Here is an 11,024-nt window from a genome sequence, read left to right on the forward strand (position 1 = left end):
TCTTTGAATCTTCCTTTAGTATTTTTGTTGGAATTCTCTTTAAAGATATCTGAAAGTTGCAGTCACCTGCTTAAAATATGCTTCATAGCCCTCAACTTAGAAATTAACTCTTCCATATGGCTTTTCTATGTCAAGTTTGTTTTACATACTTAAGTGCAGGACATTCTCATATCAACTGGATGTGAACAACTCCAGCCTTACAGCTCTACTTTGTGGTGGCTTTGAGTTAAAATAGAAAATGGAAGTCCTATCAATAGGTAGAACTTCAAATAGTGTGGTTAATCTCATGATTCATTATACCTGTAAAAGAAAGATACATTCCAGTTGAGAAACACTGCAGTTTTTAGATGGTGATTCATGGAATTGCAGGATGGTCAGGGAAATGGATGAAAAAATTTAAAGGGCTGGTTTTAAGTATTTGGTAAAACCATATAAGGTTAGACTTCTCAGAATAAACTTTAGTGAGAGATAATTTGCATTCTTGCAAATTCATGTCAGAAGTCTCTACTGCTTATACAGCTCTCAATTATCAAGTAGACGAGATGATCCACTGATAAATACCGTTCATCTTCCCTTTGTTGCCTCTTTGTTCTAATTTAAGTAAATCCCAATCATTGGATTTGGTGATAGGTATACAGATTATACATAAGCTTATCTGCATGATTTAGCATTTCTTAGACTGACATTTCTACTACCACTGCTTATTACCCAAAGACCTGTTGCTGTGACTGAAGAAAATGACTCACATAACTCTGGAAGACCATGGTTATGTTAGCCATTCTAAATTTATTATATTTACATATATTTATATTGGCTTTATGGTCATGAAAAAACTTGTCTTAACTGAAATAGAGATGTAACATAAAGAATATGGTTAGTGGTAAACTTTGTAATTTATAAGTATATCCAAAAACTGAATTATGAAAGAAATTCATGAACAGTTGATGGGGATCTCTCAGGCTGTCATTAATAAGGTATTTGAGTGCTAATTTTTGGACAGTGGCACTCGTATTCTCTGTTATACCAGAAAGAGTTACTCTGTATTAGATGAGCATATTTTTAGAAGTGTATTTATGTATGAATGCTTGACATGAAAAGCAAAGACTAAACTTGCCATATATTATTATTATTCGCTATGTTTGGCTCATATTCCACTAAAAGCCCTCCCTAGGAAGTTATTTCTTTTAGTGTGCAATTATTGCCTGCCATTCAGTTCAAGCTGTATGTATATTGGGACTCAGGAAAGACTGTGGTCCCTACTTGCAGCTCCTTTTCAGCTAATTCCCTTGACTCTTGCCCCAGACATCACCTGCCACTCTGGTCTTGGCATACCCTGAGATTTTCCATCTCTGCCATTGTTACGTATTCTAGCACAAATGGAGCCTTGGTTTTCAAGTACTTTTCTTAACTTGACCCCATTCACTTTCTAACTTTGAGAATTGCTTCTAATTTCTGATCTGGTGATGCTATATTTTCTGTTTTGAACTATTATGGATTTATTTTTTGAAAAATATAATCTGATTACTTTTGAGTGATTTGGGGTATGAAAAAGGGGGCATGAACAGTGCATGTATACAGTCTGACTTTAGTTTTAAATATATAAACCAAGTTCAAAGATAATATTTACTCTAAAACAGTCTTGTGTACAATTGTTTTCAGTCTATCTCTTCGTAGTCTAAATGTTTTCTGCTTGTTTTAGATCTAGTTTAGTTATACTTACTCCAGAAAGACTTAGGAGTCCCTGAAAACTGGGTTAAAGATTCAATCCTTTTTCTGACAGAATTCCCTACGTATAACCTTACTATAACATCTGCAATAATCTATTCTAATTGCCTTTTTTACTTTTATTTTCCTTGCCATCAGATTTTAAGCTTCTTGAGAAAGATAAATACTTCATTTTAATCACAATATCTTGAAGGCTTGACATTTGATATGTATTGAATGAATGAGAGGAGTAAATTACATTGATAAATTGATAAATTTGGAATGTTTTTGTTCAAATAAAATTACCTTCCTGTAGTAGCCACAGAAATGCAACACTTGGTCTCCTTTCAAAAAAGAACTTTCTGACAAACTGAGATGAGAGCGATTAGCTGATCAGCTTCAGCTTCAGTTTCAGAAATTCAGGATAAGCTTCAGTTTATGAGCCCAAAACAACTCTTCTTGGGCAGTGTCCAGCCAACAGCTGAGATCTGGGCCGGATTAGAGCAATACAAGATTTCACTAAATGCCATCTTTGATTAAGAAAAGCGCATTGGGTTATCTGATACATTTTCAGATCTGTATCTTGGTCAAAACTACCCCCCATCCTTCTCCACCTCCCGTTTCTTTCCCAGGTGTCAGAGTAGATGGAAGGTTTATTCTGCTCAGTTCAGCTACCCTCCCCCTACTTTATCTGTCACTAGAGTTATTCCCCAATAAATTGCTTAAACTACTAACTCCTACTCAGCATCTTCTTCCTGAAAAACCAATTGAAATGACTGATGTAAAAGAAAATTTAAAAATCTAAAATCACACCAGTACATGAAAGATTTTGTTTGAAATGAATTCAGATGTCTGCTCAGTTTTGAATGGATAAGCATCTTTCATTTGGCACTCTTTAGTCAGTTTTTTGCTTAAAGCTCCACGTATAAAGTTTACTCTTGTTTATTATATTCAGTACAGGATTTTCTCATAGATGTAACAGTCATTTCCATGTTTTAATTAATTTTATCACAGTGACGTTTTTATTATTTTAGCATGGATATATTATTTTGTTGTTAAGGCTCTAACTTAATCTTACAGCTTTTTTCTGAAATATGTGTGGTGTCACATCAATACTTACATATTAATTTCTCAGCAACATTAACAATTGCTTTATTATTATAGCTATAATTCTTACATTCATGTTCTGCAGAAAATTTCACTACACAGGTCAAAACTTATGAGTAATCTTTAACTTCAGTCTCTATAATTAGATCTATTCATATCACAAACTTGAAAAATGAGAATTCTAAAACACAATTCATTTAACCATGTAGGAAACAGTGATTCTGGAGACAAAAACCAAAGGAAATCAAATAAGCTATTACCAAGATATGGTTCATTGTACTGTTGTCATTTGTAATTTTAAGACATACTATGTCTCTTTTGTTTTCGTTTTCTTTCTCACTCTTCTTTATTTTCCTCTTCTTGAAAAATGTAGAGCAACGACTATTAATTTAGACTTGCACATGGCAGGGAGTGAGATGTGATGCTAACGCAGGATGTCAAAACCTGACCCTGAAGAGTGGGCACACATATCAGGAACAACTATGAAAGAGCGTTAATTTGAGTGGTCTGAGGCAAGGGTTCATGTATGGAGATTACCCAATACAGCAGGTCCATATCCAAGTGTGCTGAGAAGCATGTCTATGGGTGGAGTGGGGGGAGGCAGGAAATAGCACAGAGGAGTCAGTTTCATACAAAGGGATCGAGTATAGGTGTCTGTGTGGGTGATAATAGAGACCATATATGAGAGTATATTTCCCTACCAGATTCAGCAGTTACAGATATGAAAAAAAATGAAATTAAAAAAATAAATTTCAAAAACCATCACAAAAATGAATAAAATTTTATTGATTGGATTGGACTTATGGATATCAGTGTAAACTCATAGTATTAAATTAAAAGTAAATTAACAAATATATAGATGTAGATCTGTATATAGACACATCTGTATATATTGACCCATCTGTACATACATACATGCATACATCATACATTAGCTCTGTCCAATAAGAGATTCTTGGGCTGCAACACCCCATTAGCAGCAGGAAATTCGCATACCAAGGTCTTGCTTTCTAATTATCACACTCTGCTAGAAGAAACTAAGGCTCATTAGAAAAATGAATGTTTAAATAAATGCTGAGCCTGATACAGCTGTGTCAGAGATAAAGGATTTATTCAGAACATAATGAAGACACAAAAAGAACAAATAAGCCTACTTAAAACCAATCACACTGTCTGAATTAAGCATCAAAATAAATAATGATAATAAAAGTTTATATTGCTTGCATAAAATAAGAATCCATGAGTCCAGAGTGATGTAAAAGAATACATGAATCATTTGAAAGGGTGACAAGAATAGAATCCAAGGTGGAGCAAAAGTAGACTTACAGTTGTACATATAGAAGATAATACAGTAATTGATAAAAAAATAATACAAGAATTAAACTCTGTGTTTCACATACTCACAACTGTAAACCTCCTTTTGGCCTACCCTGTATTTATGTAGTCTAAGTGCTTATCACCAATAAATGTTAATTACAGAATAAAAACAAAATGCCTTTACAATGAGAAATTCTGTCAGATACTGCCTTAATCAAGGTGGCTATGTAATGGACAAATCAAATTTACACACCCTTGGACAGGGGTGATGAGAAGAACCACTCCATCTGTAATATTCCTGCTGAAGAGATATACTTGTCACATGATTCTAAGGAAACATTAGAAAAGCTCAAACTGAATAGAATTTTATAAACCATATTGCTTATAATCCTCCAAAGTTTCATAGTTATGAAAGTCAAGGAAGATCTGACAAATTCTTCCAATCAAAGGAAACTAAAGGTATCCTACAACTAAACATAACAGGAGATTCTGGACTGGATATTTTGCTATGAAGTCATTATAGGGACAACCAAAGAAAAATAAATGTGATTTCATAAGTAGAGAGTAGTAACTAACATATTATTGTCAATTTCCTGGTTATGATGGTCACAATGCAGTCATATAGGATAATGTCTTTGTAGAAACTACACGAACAAATGCTAGGGTTGACAAGGCATGAAGTCAGCCACTCTGTACAAAATGGCTCAGAAAAATAGGTTATTATATGGTATTTAGAACTTTTCTGTAAGTTGAAAACATTTCAAACATTAAAAAAATACTGTTTCAAGATACCTGAACCCAGTTCCTCAAAAAAATATGCAGAATAGTAGAAGACAGGGGCAGAAATTAATGAAGTTAGTTATCCTGTGATAGATTTATTTTATTTTAATATTTAATTAATTACATATAATTGTTTTCCTTCTAGGAAATTTGATACAAAGAATAACAGTAGGAAAACTAAAATCCTGGCACTATTTCCAAACAACATAAACTTTAGTTTTTCCTCTAATATTTTTCAGTATTTTTTTCAAAGTCAATATAATTATATTAACCCTGATTATATCATAAAACCATTATGAGGCAAAGAAAACCAAAAATGTGTGAAAATAATTTTCAAAGCATTCATGTAAATAACAGGAATTTTTAATAATCCAGTGGGGAGGTTATATGAAAAGTGATTCTCCTAAGAGACTGCATAGTTACATACAGCTAGAAAAGTAGTTTCACAATTCAGAGCTAGAGAGGAAAATGTAGTCGGCTCCAACAATGGATGTTGTCTGCTCCTTATTCTAAGATGTCCTTTTTGCATTTAAGAACGAACTAGTGAAGAAAAATAAGAAATATAGGAAGTTGCACATAGGGAAAGAGAGTACAAATTTGGCTAAAATGCACGATTTTTAAATATAAGTTAAAGTATGCAAATAGTTTATAGAATTTTACATTAAAATTAAGAAAATGAACCAAGTTATAATATTGACAGACTCAGATAAAATATTTCCTATGTGTTTAACAGAGTGAATTATTACACATACTAAGACAACTAATAAAAATAGTCAAGAAGAAATGTGTAGGAATGGTAAACAACTGATGTAAAATTAGGAACTCTGCTCAGACTTACTATACTCATCTGTAGAATTTTTTTTTAGTTTAAAGCAACTGAAATGTAATTTGGGGTTCATTTAAACAAAAATAGTGTTCATTAAAAGTATTTTATAACTCTAAAAAATTCTGGGTAGACCTGAGAATGAGGCACAGAGCTAAACACCAATGAACAATGACAAGAAGGATGTCACAGATCTGGTCCCCTGAAAACACCACTGTTGCACGTGCTGAATATAAACCCCACATTTTCAACACTAACATCAATGACACTTGACAGTGGAGATGATGCTACTGCATCAGAAATGGATTGGTAAAATTGTTAATTGTTTGTGTCAATAATTTCTCATACAAAATCTGAGTAGTGGTATTCAGTACAACAACTGAGCACCTATGTGGTATTAAGTTGCATGTTTCCTTAATTTAAGGGAAGTTGGGTCTAAGATAAGAACCAGTTCATATAGACTACACAAGTGTGGAAGGGGGGTCTGAAGAGAAAATAAGGGGCTATTTTAAAAATGGAAACAGCCAGAAAACACAGATGTCTAACAGATAGGATTTCATTATTGTTTATTCTTTAGTTCTTGAGGTTTGTTTAAATATATGCACATGTAAACACATACTGAGATACAATATAAATTGTTATTAATATATATGTATGTAGATGTGTATTTGTGTGTGTGTATATATAAAAAGGTTAAAAGAACATTCGTTCACAGTGGTAATTAACAAATACACCTAAAACAACATTAGACGTACAGTTTCTCTATCCACACACATTTCCCTCTTGCTCCCAAAAAGAACACTTTTGTACATATAGAATTTTAAATAGCGTGTATTTTGAAGAAAAAATAAGTAAATACATTCAAAGTAGTGTCAAAAATCTCAGCTGAACATGCAATTATTTTATCCAATTTACTGAACAAAAAATGTTGGCAATCCTTTTTTTTTACTTGAGGGGGCAAAGCTCTGTAATAGCAATTCATTACTTTTCTTTCAAGCATTTCTCAATATTCATTTATCCCTATTTCCTTGTTCTCAGGTTCCAACTAAGAGCTGATCGCTGTTATTGCAAAATCAAACCTCTTTCAAACTCAAAGAAGTGGCTCAATTAGGTATTTAATAAAATTTATCTGTTATTAGAATCTACAAACAAATTTTAACAAGCAAATTTCTCTGAATACAAATTATTGTACTTTTAAAGGAACTGAAAAATGGAAATGGTGATTCAAGGTTATTTTTATTAATACTTATCTCATCTCATCTTTTCACAGATTTATCATAAAATGTGTCTCCTATAGAAATATTTTCTTTCAGCATAAGACTAAATATTTAGTTCTATTTATCTTACTATTGTATGTTTAATCAGGTATATACTTAGAGAAAAATAGGAAGTGTATTTGGCTTGTTTTCAATCTCAATGCAGTGGCCATCTCCAAATTCCAACAACAAAACTAGAATAACAGCTTCATTGTCTATCTCAGGTATAATTTAAAAATAAGACCACTGTCCAAGGCCTAGCAAGATATCAGTTGACATTATTACATGAATGGAAAGATGTATGGATGGATAAGTGGATAAAATAGAAACAATGAAGGTGAGTACTGTGTATTTGGATGCAGAAGCATCTTCACTGTAACCACTGAGATAATTTTCTAAAATTCTAATGTCTTTGCTTTTTATACATCCTGATCTGATATATTTTTTTAGATTTTTAAGAAAAAAATTATTTATTTACTTATTTTTTAGAGAAGAGAAGTGAGGGAGAAAGAGATGGAGAGAAACATTAATGTACGATTGCCTCTCATGAACCCCCTACTGGGGACCTGACCCGCAACCCACGCATGTGTCCTGACTGGGAATCGAACTGGCAACCCTCTGGTTCGCAGGCCCGCACTCAATACATTGAGCTACACCAGACAGGTATATTCTTTATTTTATAGCACTCTTTTTTTCAATTATTAGTTTATCATAGGGCATTTTATATTTAAATATTCTCATCTGTTATCACCATTCTTATTTCTCATTTTTCCTAAGAACTATACTGTGTGTTTCATATAGGTAATTTAATACATGTAGTGTTGTTAAGTATATGGTGTTTTGTGCTATAAATAATTTAATTTATACAGAGAGTATTTCATATACATATATACATACAATTCTCTTACTATTATTCAGAATTTTGTGTGCATTTTTATAAGCTTTGGGAGACTTTCTCTGAGATATATACCTAGAAGTAGAATTACTGAACCACACAACAAAATACATTTAACCACAATAGAAAATGCTAGATTACGTTCCAAGATGACTATAACTGTTTATACTCCTGAGAGTAGTATATGAGGTTTCCCTTTCTTCACATCCTTTACAACCCTTGGCATGATATTCTCATGTAGTATTTTGTTATTCTGACATATAACATGCTATCCCTCTTGTGACATAGTTAGAAAGTAAATCTGGGTTATTTTAAGTCATTGAGAGTATTGGGTTGTCATTACTTGTCATGACTGATTCAATGGCCATTCAAGTTTTTTCACTCGGCTGAGTATTTAGAGCCACATCAGCTGGGTGTCCTTGAGGTTGTTTAGTTGAAGTTTTTACTGTGGCAATTTGGATACTGAAGGCATATTTGCTTGTTACACCTTATCAGCTGTTTGTGCTGGAAAATAAAAGAATTGCAGAGTGCAATGCCAGTCAATTATGAGCATATAAAATGTCAATTATTTTATGCAATCTTTACAGTTATTTATAACAGGTTATTATTTTGGAGTCGTTTAACTCTGGTGGCTGCTAACACATGGTATACCTTTAATTTTCTATTGAAATGGTTATATAAAAATAATAACTTTATTTTTTAGGTTAATGGTTTTATTTATTTATTTATTTTTATTTTTTTATTGTGCAATTACAGTCATTCCCATTTCCCCCATTACTCTCTCCCACCTTATCCACTGTTACCTCCCACCTTCAATCCTCTCCCCTCCCAGTTGTCTTTGTCCATGGATCCTTTATACATAATGGCTTTATAACCATCAAAACAATGCAACACACACACACACACACACACATATATGAACATGAACTGGAAGCCTAGGTACTTCAAATAAGTTATTTTGAACATATTGCCTTGGGTTGTGCATGTGTTTTTATACATATATGTACTTTTTATTTCACTTTTTCCTGATCTTAGGTTTCAAAATAACTGTAATTAATGTATTTATTTGATAATTGTTTACTAAGCAAACTTTATATGTGAAAGTATAGGATGCATTTTACATTACCATAGTAACAAACATTAATTAAAGAATATAGATATGTTGACAGTAAAAATTGCATGCAGTATTAAATTTATTTTCTACATTTGGGTGGTAGGACAAAATAGGGTAGATATCAACTTTCTGTTAAATATTTGACTATTAAGCTCCAGTTTTTCTTCTCTTCTTTCTCCTCTTCCTTCCCTTTTTCTTCTTCTATTTCAAAATATAAGTAAAACTCACTACTATGTAGAGTTTATAAGCAAGTATAAGGTAGCATTTTTTCATTAATCAAGAAAACTATATGATGATCAGTGACACTCAAATATGTAATTTTGAATATATCAAACTATTTTCTCTAAATATCAAGTAAGCCAGTCAAGAGAAACTGGACTCTCCGGATTTTAGGAGAAATTTTATCAAATAAATATTATCTTCTAATGCTAGATTAGAAGAGAAGAGGAGAAAAGAGAAGGAGGAGATGGGAATAAAGGAGGAAAAAAATACTTTGATGGAGCAGTTAATGGGCAAGAGGTGGAAGTGAGAACGACAAACTTTCTGAAGCTGTGGTTGTAAACTGGTGTTGCAAGAGCTGTCATTGATAGTATTATGTTCGCAAAATATCCCAAAGGTCTTCTGTCTGGTTCTCTCTGCTACTATAGCTGGACCTCTCCCCTTAGTCACCTCTCAGCATCTGCACATCTCTCAATGGCTAAATCAGCAATAACCTACAAGCAAAAAATGAAGGAGGGATCCATGCTATCACTGATTCACTCCTGCTTTTACCTGGAACCATACAACACCAACATCTACACTTACCATGATGTAGAAGTGAAGCACACCAACAACTGTGCCTCTGGACAGGCTTTTGAGCTGATTTTAAAGCCACCATATCCCATCTCAGAAACCCAACAAATTTTAGCTTTTCTAAAGAAGAAAGACCTGTCCCCAAAGAAAATCTAGGAAAAAAAATTGGAGACTGCTGAGGAAAGAGGAAAGTCTCAGGAGACCCAGGTGCTGAAATAGTTGGCAGAAAAGAGGATGAAGGGGCATGAACAAGAAGTCCTACAGAAGGTGTGGGAGGGAAACAACATCAGAAAAATGTCAGAGGAAAAGCTGATCTGGAAAATGGACTAGATTAAGGAAAATCATGAGGCTAATCTAGCTGCTATTATTGAACATCTGCAGGAAAAGAAGAGGCCCTCCTGAGGTGTGCAATAGCAAGGAACTACATGCAGGTGAACTGTCTGGCTGAGGCGATGGAGGGTATGGCACATCCACTATTAGCAAATATCCCTGCCTCTGTCATAATGAACCATAAGGTATCAGTATGGGAAATGTATGACATAGTTTAAAAATAACTCACTATAAAAAACAACAACAAAAAAAACAGAATCAAATATTAAAAAAAAAACAACAACAACTTTGGTCTGTGTGGCTCAATTGGTTGGAGCATCCTCTGGTAAACAGAAAAGTGATGGGTTAGATTCCTGGTCAGGGAGTATGCCTAGGTTACAGGTTCTTCCCCCAGTAGGAGGGTAGGAGAAGCAACTGATGGATGTTTCCCTTTCCCCTCCCCCTTCTTCTCTCTTTAAAAAGCATTGGTAAAAATATACACTGAGGGGAGAATAAAAATATTTAAATCAATAGGGCATAAAAAGATATTTGAAAACAAACCTATTTTTAGTACTCTTTAAGAGCAGGAAAAACAGGAATTACATGTTTTGCTCTGAGATGAGAAATACTATTTCTATCCTCTTTCCTTCCTACTCTCCCCTTTCCCCTACTCCCCTTTCCTTCTTTCTTTCCTTCCTTCTTTCTTCCTTCTTTCTTTCCTTCCTTCCTTCCTTCCTTCCTTTCTTCCTTCCTTCCTTCCTTCCTTCCTTCTTTCTGGTGATAATGAGTAATTTATTCTGTTAGGTAAATAAGAACAGACTGACCATTTAAAAAACATGCCTCTTGCCCAGAGTCATTATGCACCACCAACATATAATACAATTGGAAAGAATGCTGGACATTATAAAATCACAGATTCAGGGTCTA

The 11,024-nt window shown here is 33.5% G+C and overlaps 1 pseudogene; it reads left to right on the forward strand.

The window, feature by feature from the left end:
• The first annotated feature begins 9,689 nt into the window (after positions 1 to 9,689).
• LOC112302712 (stathmin-2 pseudogene) lies at positions 9,690 to 10,236 on the forward strand (annotated as a pseudogene).
• Positions 10,237 to 11,024: the final 788 nt, after the last annotated feature.

The sequence above is a fragment of the Desmodus rotundus genome, chromosome 1 (assembly GCF_022682495.2).
Source record: "Desmodus rotundus isolate HL8 chromosome 1, HLdesRot8A.1, whole genome shotgun sequence".
Classification (NCBI taxonomy): Eukaryota; Metazoa; Chordata; class Mammalia; order Chiroptera; family Phyllostomidae; genus Desmodus; species Desmodus rotundus.